Below are 13257 nucleotides of genomic sequence, written 5' to 3' on the forward strand. Positions count from 1 at the left end.
TGAGCCACCAGAGCCCAGAAAATCAACCTCTTTTTTGCTCTTCTATAACTTGAAGACTGAACAGGTGCTTGTGAGGACACATAAGCTCTCCAGTAAATATGCTCCCGAGCGTAAGCATAGTGATCCAGGGGGGCTGACGCACTAGAGAGTTTTCCTAGCAGGCAGAGGACTTGAAGATAGGTCATTTGAAATTATCAAATCTAAAGAATTAAAAAGGAAAAATAAAGTGAAATGAATGGAGCCTTAGAGAAATGTGTATACTATCAGTAGTATCAATGAACTCATGGTGGGAATTTCATTCAAAAAGAGGGTGGGCAGGGGTGCTGTGGCTCAAGTGGTAGAGCATTAACCTTGAACTGAAGAGCTCAAGGATAGCGCCCAGGCCCAGAGTTCAAGCCCCATGACCACCAAAGGAGGGGGGAGGCAGAATGAATATTGGAAGCAATAGTAATGCCAAACATATCAAGTGCCTGCCTTACACCTGTTTTATCCTAGCTACTCTGAAGGCTGAAATCTGAGGATCATGTTGCAAAGCCAGCCTGGGCAGGAAAGATACTTAGCTCCAATTAACTACAAAAAATGGAGCTGTGGCTCAAAGTAGTAGAGCATTAGTGTTGAGTACAAAGCTCAGTGCCCAGACCCTGAGTTCAAGCTTCAAGAGCAGAAGAATAAAAAAATTAAAAAAAAAAAAATCCCACAACAATGCAACAGGGATACTCACAAGACATATGTTGGAAATAAACTGTACAGCTTGGTGGGGGGAGGAGAACATGTGGGAGAAAATGAGGGAGAGAAATGAGTAAGTTTGGGAAGAACTCTACTCCCAACCGTACATCTGTAATCGCTAAGCCTCTGCGCATCACCCTCACAATAAATTTTTTTTTTAAAGAAAAAGCAAAAAAAAAGAGAAAAGCTCTAAGGTGGAAGAACTCAAAAGAGATCCAAAACTTGATACCTTTTAAGTAAACTCTCAAACAGCCAAAGATAGAGGCTTTTGTGAAAACTCCAAGAGGCCTGGTGCTGAGTGGCTCATGCCTGTAATCTCAGCTACTTAGGAGGCTGAGATCTGAGGACTGAGATTCAAGGACAACCACCCAGACAAATCTGAATCACTCCAATTATAATTAGCAAAAAAGCCAGAAGTAGAGATGTGGCTCAAGTAATAGAGCACTAGCCTTGAGTGAAAAAGCCAAGTGAGACCGAGGCCCCGAGTTCAACCTCCAGTACTGGCAAAAAAATAAAATAAAATAAAATTCTAAGAGAAAACAGACTCTTCACATAAAATCATCTGCAATAAGATTAATAAATGATGTCATATCAGAAACCTGTTGTCAGAGGCATTATTGGGATGATATATTTAATGCACTGACAGAAAATTACTGTCTCCAATTAACATCAAAGAGTATAGCTGTTGTTCAGGTGGGAGAGCATCAGTCTTGATCAGAAAAAGATAAGGGATAGTGCCCAAGCCTCAAGTTCAAGCCCCACACTCAAAAAGTGAATAAAGCTGGATGCTGGTGGCTTATGCCTGTAATCCTACCTACTCAGGAGGCTTAGACTGAGGATAGGGGTTCAAAGCCAGCCTGGGAAAAATCCTCCTGAGACTCTTTATCTCCAGTTAAGCACTCAGAAACTGAAAGTGGTACTGTGGCTCAAGTGGTAGCAGCAGCCTTGAGTACAAAGAGGCTAAAGGACTGTGCCCAGGCCGAGTTCAAGCCAGACAACCAAAAACCAAACACCAAAAACCAAAACCCCATAAAACCCAGCAGTAACTTGTCACTGTTTACACTGACTATGAGAAATATATGATAGTCCTAATCATAGATGGTAGATAGAGATGAGCTGGGTACTGGTGGCTCACACTTGTAATCCTAGCTACTAAGGAGGCTGATATCTGAACATCGAGGTTCAGAGCCAGCCTGGACAGAAAAGAGGTGCTGTGGCTCAGTGGTAGAGTGCTAGACTTGAGCAGAAGGGCTCAGAGACAGTACTGAGGTCCTAAGATCAAGCACTATGACCACCACCAGCAAAAAGTAGATGATAACCCAGGCGCTGGTGGCTCACGCCTGTAAATTTAGCTACTCAGGAGGCTGAGATCTGAAGATCACGTTTCAAAGCCAGTCTGGGCAGGAAAGTCTGAGTGACTCTTATCTTCAGTAAACTACTAGAAAATGGGAAGTGACGCTGTGGCTCAAGTGGTAGAGCGCTCACCTTGAGCTGAAGAGCCCAGGGTTAGCACCCAAGCCCAGAGTTCAAGGCCCATGACTGACCAAAAAAAGAGTAGACGATAAGCCGAGCATTGGTGGCTCGTGTGTGTTACTATTAGCTACTCAGGAGGCTGAGATCTGAGGATCGCAGTTCAAAGCCAACCCGGACAGGAAAGTCTGCAAGACTCATACCTCCAATAAACCACCAAAAAACCAGAAGTGGTGCTATGGATCAAGTGGTAGAGTGCTTGTCTTGAGCTGAAGAGCTGAGGGAAAATGTGCAGGCCCAGAGTTGAAGCCCCACGACCAACAAAAAAAAAAGTAGATGATAGAAGTTTAACATTAAAGGGTTAGCAGACAGCCTGATGTGGTGGTACATGCCTGTAATCCCAGAGCAGTATAGAGGCTCTGGTAGGCGGGGGTCTCTGGTTCCAGGCCAGCCTGACCTATAGCACGAGTCTGGCCCAACATTCCTACCCCATCTAAAAAAGGGTCGTGAGATATAAACATGAACTTGTTCATCACAATGAGGCTTTTCAGAGATTCACACCTGTAATCCTCACTACTCAGGAGATATATCTTGAAAATCAGTGTTTGATACTGGTCTGGGGAAAAGTTTGTAAGATGCCATATCAACCAATAAAAAGCTGGGTATGGTGGAGCACACATGTCACCTTAGCTACTTGGGATAGTGTGGAGCAGAAAGTGAGACCCATTTTGAAAAATAAGCACAATGGGGTGGGGTTATGGCTCACATGGTAGAGCATCTATCCAGCACGTTTGAAACTCTGACTTGAAATCTCAGTGTGGTAAAAAGCAGAGGCTTTGCAGTCTGACATATAGGCACATGTGGATCTGGTCATAATTTTTTTTTTTTTTGCATGCTGAGAGTTTATGAGACTTGTGCTTGATCTCCAGCCCTTGGTTTTTTGAGAGAGGGTCCTGCTCTGTAATGTCGTTCTGGCTGCCTTGAATTTGGGATTCTTCCATCTCAGCCTCCCACGTGCTGAACTTCCAGACATGCACTACAACACTTAGCCTCTGGCTCACTTGTTTAACGTCTCTAGTCTTCCTTACCTCTTCTGCACCATTAGAGTGATAACAATCTAATAGATAATGTCTCAGTGTTGACCAACTGGGGAGAGCAGTGGTTCTCTCTTCATTTCACTTGAGGTTGATTTCTTCTTCTTCTATTTCAGGGCTCCTGTGAACATAACCTATTACGACCCCGATGCCCTTAAAGTCAACCAGCTGCTCTGACAGCACATTGCTCTGTGAGAGTCTAGCAGTTGGTAGAACCTGTGTACACTAGGTATAGACCAGCATCTCCACCACACACCAGTCCGGTATCAGAAACAAGTATTAGGTGACATAGTTTCCTGCCTTGGTTTACCACCCTGGCCCCTACATGTGATGCTCTAGAGAAGACCCCCATGAGTACCAAGTACAAATTGCTGCTGCCATCTGGGAGTGTGGCATTAGCAGGTTTAGGGACCCCAGCATGCAATAAAGAGAAGCAGAGCCTCCTCCGTAGCCTTCCAGCTCTCTGAAGGCCCCTGGCTGCCCAGGACTGTGGCTGCTGCTCTTCCACTTGGAATCCTTGGTCTTCCTCTCCGGCTGAATTCTGGTTCCCAGGCTCTGCACCTGCTCCAACTCTTCCTTCTCTAGCAGCCGTGGCCACTGTGATCACTGTGTGTGCTACTTCCCAACCTCTCCATGCCACCTGCAATTACAATGAATGGGGCCAGGCTTTCTGGAGAAACTGGAATGCTTTTCATATTCAGCTGGCATTTAGGGAGCTGGTTAACACAAAAAGAGGACATCTCCCTCAGTCTTGCTTCTGTCCCTCATATGCAGACTTCAATTCAATGACAGGAATGACAAGAAAAGCCACCTTGCTCAGCAAGGTGGTACACACCAAGATTCCAGGGAAGGCTGAGGTGGGAGGATCTCCAGAGTCCAGATGTTCGAGATTTGTCATGGCAACACAGTGACAGTGACAGTTCATCTGAAAAAAAAATATTGAAAAAAGATTAAGGGGGGAAAAAGCTAGACAGCGACCAAAGATATTTCGAAGTTCTATCATTATTACGAAGGTGATGTAAAGAGAAGTTACAGTTACATCAGTCAGGTAAAGAGTATATTTTTTTTGGAACAATGTTAACCCTTTCTTCGCTCTCCCCCAGTTTTTCTCTCCCATCTCCACAGATATTGCTTTTATTTTTGTTCCAGTCTTGGACCTTGAACTCAGGTCCTGGGCACCGTCCCAAAGCTCTTGTTCTCAAGGCTAGACCTCTACCACTTGTGTTACATTACCACTTCTAGCTTTTTGTGTGGAGATAAGAGTCTCACAGACTTTCCGGCCTGGGCTGCCTTTCAACTTGTATCCTCAGATCTCAGCCACCTGAGTAGATAGAATTACATGTGTAAGCAACCAGCACCCAGCACACATTGCTTTTAATGGCAAACATGAGTTCCATCAAACTGTATGTCCCCCAAGTTTTATTTATTCTATTTTCTCTGGACACCAGCATTTTGTCAATTAAACTAATTTCACAGAGCATATTAGATTTGCATGAATTTTTTAGAAAGCTTATCTAGCAGATGAATGGATTGTATCTTGAAGACCTCCATTTCATTGATGGGCAATGCCACACAGTAGTTTTGAACTGGACTTCTAGAATCAGACAAAGTTGAGTTTGTACTTCCCAGGGGTTATTTCACAGGTGTATGATCTTAAATTTTTTCCTCACTCCCTTCCCCGTGCCTCACTGTCTATGTGTACAGTGGGTTCTTACCACATTGTTGTGAAGACTAAGGGAGAAAATGCATCTGATAAGGCATGAATTTGTATTAAACAATGTTTAGGGCTGGACTCAATGGCTTACCCTTATAATCCTAATTCTGAGGAGGCAGATTGAGAGGACCACCGTTTGAGACTGGTCCCAAACCAAAACTTGAAAGCCCCATCTGAAAAAGAACTAAAAGAAAAGCAGCTGGGAGTGTGACTCAAGTGGAAGCAGTTTCTGTCTTTTCTTTGGCATTTTTGAATAGCTATCATAACCACTTCTGCACGTTGGGGCCATTATCAAGTAAAAGGTTACTTATACACAAATGAACACTAGGATACAGGAGCAGTGACATCACCTGATCAGAAGGAGGCTACTGAGAGACTAACCGATGGGTTTCATCTGTGTGGATCCACTGGACAAAGGAATCATCTGTACTCCAGGCAAGAGGAACAGGAGAGTGTGAGATTTCCCTATGCTACTTGGAAGAGCATACAATTGGAAAGATCAAACTGTTTACCTCTGGAACTATCCAAGTGGGATATTTTCAGATCACAATTGACTTCAGGTAACTGAAATGTTGATATGTGGGAGAGAGGAAGGCGACTGCTGTAATATGAAAACAGGCACTAGTCAATCATCTTGGAGGATGAGGGGTGGAAAGAGGAGGAGGGGTAAGAGGAGGCGGCTAGCAAGGAGTGGGGAGGGAAGAAAAGGGGTAAAGGAGATGGAAGAGGAGGAGAGATGGGTGAAGAGAAAAAAAGGAGGAAGACAGAAAAGGAGGGATAGGGGAGGAGCAGGGGGAGAGGGAGGGCATAGCAGGAGGGAAGAGAGGGAAAGTGAAGGAGTAGGAAGAGGAGAAGATGGCTTTGAGTCACCTGTGGAAAACCTTGTATGTGTCAGCCTTTGAGCTACAGCCTGGTTCTTCAAATTCCTGTACAAGCCCTGCCCTGGTACCCACCAGGGGCTGGTGGGACAGAACCAGACACGTGTGCAGGTACGCACACACACACACACACACACACACACACACACACACACAAAATAAAGAAGGAAGTTAACAAGGAAAATAGAAAAAAAAGAGAAGAGAAGGGCAGATGACCTAGGACAGATTGGCAGAGAAAAATTTCAGAGATAATGAAAATGAATGTTGGGGCTGGGAAGGTGGTTCAGTGGTAGAGTGCTTGCCTTGCATACATGAGGCCCTGAGTTCAATTCCTCAGCATCACATAATCAGAGAAAAAAAAAAAGCTGGAAGTGGCGCTGTGGCTCAAGTGGTAGTGAACAGCCTTGAGCAGAAGAGCTGAGGGAAAGCACCCAGGCCCACAGTTCAGGCCCCATGACTGGGGAGGAGTGGGGGGGGGGGAGGGAAGAAAAGAAAATGGGTGTTACCTTGATTGTGAGTTTTTGGTTTGTTTTCATTTGTTTTTGTTTCTGTTTTGTCAGTCCTGGGACTTGAACTCAGGACCTGAGCCCTGTCTCTGAGCCTCTTTGTACTCAAGGCTTGTGCTCTATCACTTGAGTCACAGTGCTACTTCTTTTTTTTTTTTTAAACATAATTTACTGTAGGTAAGAGTCTCACTGAGCTGGGAATGTGGCTTAGTGATAGTGATGCATGCTTGCCTAGCATGCATACACGAAACCCTGGATTCAATTCCTCAGTACCACATAAAAAGAAAAAGCCAGAAGTGGTGCTGTGGCTCAAGTGGTAGAGTACTAGCTCTGAGGAAAAGAAGCTCAGGAACACTGCCCAGGTCTTGAGTTCAAGCCCCAGGACGAGCAAAACAAAACAAAACCAAACAAAAAAAAAGAGTCTCATGGACTTTTCTGCTCTAGCTGGCTTCTAACTGCGATCCTCAGATCTCAGTCTCCTGAGTAGCTAGGATTGCAGGCATGAGCCACTGGTTCCTGGCTTGATTGTGGCTTTATAATAGGCATATTTCAAGGCTCAAAACTCATCAATTATAAACATAAGGGTGTACAGCTTTGGGGGTTTCAACTGACCTGAAACAAAGTCTCAAAGTCCATAATCACCAAAGGACAAAGACAAAAGAGTGGGAGGGAAGGAAGAAAGTAAAGCACTAAAGTCAGTGTTGCCCTCTTTTCTATTTACAGCACAGAATAGAAATTCCATGGAAGTACACTAAAATAAGTATATTACAGGTATCCCATAGTATAGGTGTTGTATTTTTGAATTAAGTTACATATAATAAGTATATATGCATATATATATTATATAATAAATTATGCATGTACTTTTAACAGTGATAAGGTTTGATCTCAGTAGAGCTAAGAGGAACAAATCTTTGCCATGGGCACTGGCATTTGAGCTACCATGCTGGCGACCATGCTGTGAGGGGCTCTCCTGTCACATACTCTCTGTGGCCTTGACACAAACACCAGAAATGGTGAGCCTCAATGACACTTTCCTTGCCTTAAGTTATGTATGGCAGCTTGGCAGAGCCTCCACCGAGCCCACACAAACACACATCTGAGTATTCTCTCCTGCTCCTCAGGAATGCTTTACATACTTTGGAGAGAAATGTACTAAAACACTGACTTAATTAAATAAGAACTTTTCAATTTCCAGTCCTTAGGACATGGTAAACACATAAGAAAGATTTCTTTGGCAATTCTTCCTAGAGACCCCATGTGCTTCCTTCCACTGCCATCTCCTCGACAGCTCTTCATGTGCCTCATCCCTTTCAGTCTAAGGTGCTGAGCTGAACTCTGCACTGTGGTGCAGAAGAAGCACTTGAGGATGGAAGTGAAGTTGAAGACAAGACCTCCAGAGTCGGATCTACCCTCTGACCAGAGACAGACCACCCTTCAGTTAATCTGAAGCCTTCTGACAGCCACAGATACCTCAAAACCCATAAGCCTTATGAATGAATTGTTTCCTCAAATGTAGCTATTCTTGCTGACACATAGGGCAGCAACAGAAAACTACCAGCGAGCACATGGCTCAGCCCCAGTCACCTGTGACACCACCTGTCCTCCACAGCATCATAGAGACGCTGTGTAGCTACAGTCACAATGCACACAGATGATAAGACTGTTCGCAAAATTGAATTGCCTCAGATCCAAGAGCAAGAGCCCAGGAACACGCATAGCTCGTAACTTGGTTATTTACTTTTGGAGAGATGAGCGAAAGATGAAATTATGGGGCTTGTGACCTGAAGGGAGATCCCAGATCCCATTGCCTTTAGCAATGGAGCACAATGGGTGGGGAACAGAAGGCCAAATCACTATCAGCCAGCCATCTGGTTCTCCACCTGACATCCAGGTGGAGACCCCACGTAGACTATCATATGCCACATACCACCGGCACTCCAGTACTGTGGGATCCCACGTAGAAAACATCCCTGGGGATCCAGTGGCCTTCAGAAATGAGAAGTATCTAACTAGGCCCTCGTGGCTGTTTGAGATAGGCCGATATCCCGTCACCTTGTGCCCTCATACGGGAGACGATGGACTCCCCCAGAAAACATCTTCGGGGGTTCCTATTTACAAAACTGAGGACCGCACTGTGCGGAGACGCTCATGGGAGATAGACACCAGCCAGCATGCCCATATTGTCTACTATGGACCTCAGCGAAAATCTTCCACCGGGGCTCCCTATTTTGTTACTGCCGAAGAGGCTAGGCAAAGACCATCTCACTTGAATGGTTCTGGCAATTTTCCACCCCTGCACAGTGTCTCCTCAGTGGAAAACAGAGGACACAGAAAATCATCCTTGGTCTTTGCCACAGAAGACGGCCGCCTTCACATACCCTCCTGGCTTGAAAACCCAGAGAAGTACCCCACCATCGCAGGGCCCCACACGCCAGGGGGGGGAGCCCCCAGGGAACCTTCCAATGGGGCTCGTGTTTCGGCCACGCTGGAGAATCAGCCTCGCAGACCCTCCCAGGTTTCACAGAAACACTCCAATCCCCCAAGGCCCCATAGAGACCATGCACCCAGTAAAAAGTCTAACCGGGCTCCTGCTCCAGCGGCCCAGGAGGATGATCGTCCACCAATGCCCTCTTTCAACAACTTGGTGAGCCCCACCTCTCAAGTGGAGGTCACACAGCCCCCACAGAAGCAGCAGTCCAGGCTGCACACCTCCACCCCAGTGAGCAGTACTTATGACCGGGGAACCACTGGGAAGCTCCATCCATCACCTGGGGCTCCTGCTCCAGCGGCCCAGGAGGATGATCGTCCACCAACACCCTCTTTCAACAAGTTGGTGAGCCCCGCCTCTCAAGTGGAGGTCACACCGCCCCCACAGAAGCAGCAGTCCAGGCTGCACACCTCCACCCCAGTGAGCAGTACTTATGACCGGGGAACCACTGGGAAGCTCCATCCATCACCTGGGGTTCACAGGCTGCTGAAAATTGTGCCCTCTCACAACTCTGAGGATGGAGCTCACCAAAAGAAAGCCAAATTATCCACGACTGCTTCCTCTTTTACTCAAACTAGACACACTGGGAACCTGGCTGCCAGGAAATACTCAGCAGCAAGAGAGATTGAAGGAAGCAAGGGCAAGATGACTTTCAAGGTCACTAAAACACTACAATCTGACCTGATCCCCCACAGAGACCTCAGGCCTCCTGCTACCAGGCATAAGGCCACAGCCAAGAAAAAGGCACTGCTCCCGGCCCACTCACATACTGAGAAAGGGCACCAGGAAAAGCAGGAGATGTCCCGAACGACTACTACTGCCACTACAAAAACCCAGAAGGGACAAGGTTTTAGACTACTAAACACTCTATGGACAGTATCACCCATCAGCTCTCTAAGAGTTGAAGGCAGAGGTGTTAGAAACACTACCCTAAAATCTACTCCATCAGCGGGTGATGGTAATTTAGACAGGTCATCCCAAAAAGTCTCTAAGATAACCACTGACCTGACCCCCAACAGACCTGAGCACCAAGCCACTGAACACCTGGCTGATAGGGATGCAGCCAAGAAGCTGAAACCGGACAAAGCTGCTTCCCCCATCAAAATTCAACACAAAACTCCAACCCTCCAAACCACCAAGGGAGGAACCTTTAGAACCGAGGCTGCCCAAGCTACTGGGGGAGTGGAAGATTTAAAGAAATATAGGACCACCTTGATCAGCAAGAGCACGCGAAAAACTGAGAGTCCTCAGTCCACTGCGGCCACAGCTGTGGACATCCAGACTGCTGGCATCCATTCAACAGTGGGCGAGGCCACTGAGAACACCAAGATCATGTCTCAAACTACTAGCCCCATAAAAGTAACGGATAAATCCACTCACCTCTTTTCTCATCGGCCTAAGGAATCCACCCCAACCACTGTCAACAGTGAAAATAAATATAGTAGCAATGCCAAAAGACTTTTGGCTACCAGGGATAATATGAAAACCAAAGATCATAAAACGACCAAGAATGATTCAAAAATAAACTATGTATACCAAACTCTGCATGTTGGCGGGGTTCAACTTTCGCCTCTTATGCACCATCCAGAACAAGCTAAACAGTGGAAAGATGCAAAGTGTGATCTTCAAATTACAGGCACTGGTCTTAAGTACCATCATGGCCAGATAAAAAAACTACGGAAATAACCTATTAAAAAAATAACAACCACCAACTAAACCTGATCTTGATGTCCAAAGCCACCTCAGAAACCACACGAATGTGTATATTGTAAGGAAATACTTCTTGTACGTATGGGAGTCACAGCAAGAAAAAACTGACAAGATGATACACCTGCTCGGGAATGGAATGCACCTCGACAACAAATTTAACAGAGAAACAGTTTGCACACCTGGGAGATGACCAAATAAAAAGACAGAAGACAAAACCACCATTGTCAACATAGAGCCTCATAAAGGTTTTTCTGTCAACAAAGACAAGGAAAAACAGCAAGATTCTAGTCAGAAGCAGGATAGATAAGACATAGGTAGAAAGTGAAGGAGAAAAGAAACTGAAAAACTGATATGGGTATAATCAATACCCAACAGAAGATGTTCCAAGAACCCTCTGGAAGATGCCAAGAGCAAATCTATCCTGTTTCCATGGACTACACATAAATCAAAATTGGAAAACGTATCAATTCCTCTTGAAGATAATGGAGAATCACTACCATGGAGCATCCTTTTGAAGTTTTTCAAAACAATGATTTAGCTATACAACATTGATTGTGTTTTCACAAACAAGAACACCACCAGTCAGTGTCGAGAGTCTTACTAGACTCTCATGGATATGTTAGGAAATGAAAAACTTTTCAACACTTTATTTGAAAATTTTCCTTACAAGTTGACAGATAAAGTTTACTCTTAATTTGTCAAATGGCTACAGGCCCACTAGTGACTGATCAGGACTATTTCTGTCAATCTTGACAGACTGTTGAGGACTGCACTGTGAACCCAAGCCTGGGAATAGGAGCCAATGCTGCAGTAAAGCTCCTGCAGAGGAAAATATACACACTTTCATATTTCCAGAATTGTTAGTGATGCAAATATCCAAATATAAATTTCCATTTTATTTTTAGCTGAGATCATTTAAAGTAATATTTTAACTTTATTTACGTTTTGTATTTTACTTTTATTTGCATTCCTATGTTATTAGAAAATTATGTTAAAATGTAAATTTAATTTTTATGTGTATTTATATTATTTTAATCTTTTTTAGTTTTTATATTTAATATTAAAATATATTAAAAATGGTTGTTTATGCTTATATTACTATTTGTTTAGAATTATGTATTTGCTTATATTTTATTTTTATTAGTATGTTTTTTGTTTATATTTGTATTAAAATATTCATACTTAAAATTATTTATATGCCAGGTGCTGTGGCTCACGCCTGTAATCCTAGCTACTCAGGAGGCTGAGATCTGAGGATCACGGTTCAAATCCAGCCAGGACAGGAAAGTCCATGAGACTCTTATCTCCAATCAACCATTAGAAAACCGGAAGTGGTGCTGTGGCTCAAGGGGCAGAACACTCGCCTTGAGCTGAAGAGCAGAGGGACAGTGCCCAGGCCCAGAGTTCAAGCCCCATGACCGACCAAAAAAAAAAAATTATATTTTGCTTTATGTATATTTCTGTCTTTAATTACATTTGTATATACTTTTATTTATATTAATGTTTACTGTTCACATATATATCTCATTGCATTTTCTTCAAATTTCATTATAATTTTCAAATCAATGTATTTATATTTAAAATTATTAAAAATTTATTTTATTAAAATAGTTACATTTTTAGTTTTTGCATTTAAATTTTATTTTCTTTTTTAGTTTTTATTTTTATATTTATGGTATTATTAAAACATACTATTCACATTCATTTAGTTACATTTTTTTTATTGTGAAAATACTGTACAGAGGGGTTACAATTACATGGGCAAGATAATGAGTACATTTCTTTTTTTTTTTTTTTTGTCGGTCGTGGGGCTTGAACTCTGGGCCTGGGCACTGTCCCTCAGCTCTTCAGCTCAAGGCGAGTGCTCTGCCACTTGAGCTACAGCGCCACTTCCGGTTTTCTGGTGGTTTATTGGAGATAGGAGTCTCACGGTCTCTCCTGCCCGGGCTGGCTTTGAACCACGATCCTCAGATCTCAGCCTCCTGAGTAGCTAGGATTACAGGCGTGAGCCACCAGCGCCTGGCTATGAGTACATTTCTTATCAAGCATTGTAGCCTCCTCCTTTGTTTCCCCTTCCCATCCCATCCTCCCTATAACCCCCCACCGAACCCTCCTCCCCCCCACCACCAAAGTTGTAAAGTTCGTTTTTGACATAAGGACTTGTATGTCTCATTGTTGCAATGGGTCTACCTGTATCCCTATTTAAACGATTTGTTTTTTCCCTTCCCCTCCACAAATTATAACAACACCAAATACAGTGAAAGCGGGGGTTATACCGTGAGGGAGAGACATACAAAGCAACAAAGAAATAATCTTATAAATGTGTTAGAAACAATTGCATGAAAGGAAAAAAAAAACAAAAAAAACATTTGAATTCTTATCTTGGGGTTCATTCCCCCAACATCAACTTGTCTCAGACATATTCTAGTTATTGCAAATAAGGGAAACCATGGGATTTATGTTTCTTTGGGCCGGGCTTACTTCACTAAGTCTTTCCATTTCCGAACAAATGGGGCAATGTCATTCTTTCTGATGGAGGCATAGAATTCCACTGTGTATATGTACCACATTTTCTTGATCCATTCATCTACTGAGGGGCATCTGGGTTGGTTCCGTATCTTAGCTCTGGTAAATAATGCTGCAATAAACATAGTTGTGCTGGTAGCTT

This window comes from Dipodomys spectabilis, unplaced genomic scaffold (assembly GCF_019054845.1).
Source record: "Dipodomys spectabilis isolate Male_0828 unplaced genomic scaffold, ASM1905484v1 ptg000043l, whole genome shotgun sequence".
Lineage (NCBI taxonomy): Eukaryota > Metazoa > Chordata > Mammalia > Rodentia > Heteromyidae > Dipodomys > Dipodomys spectabilis.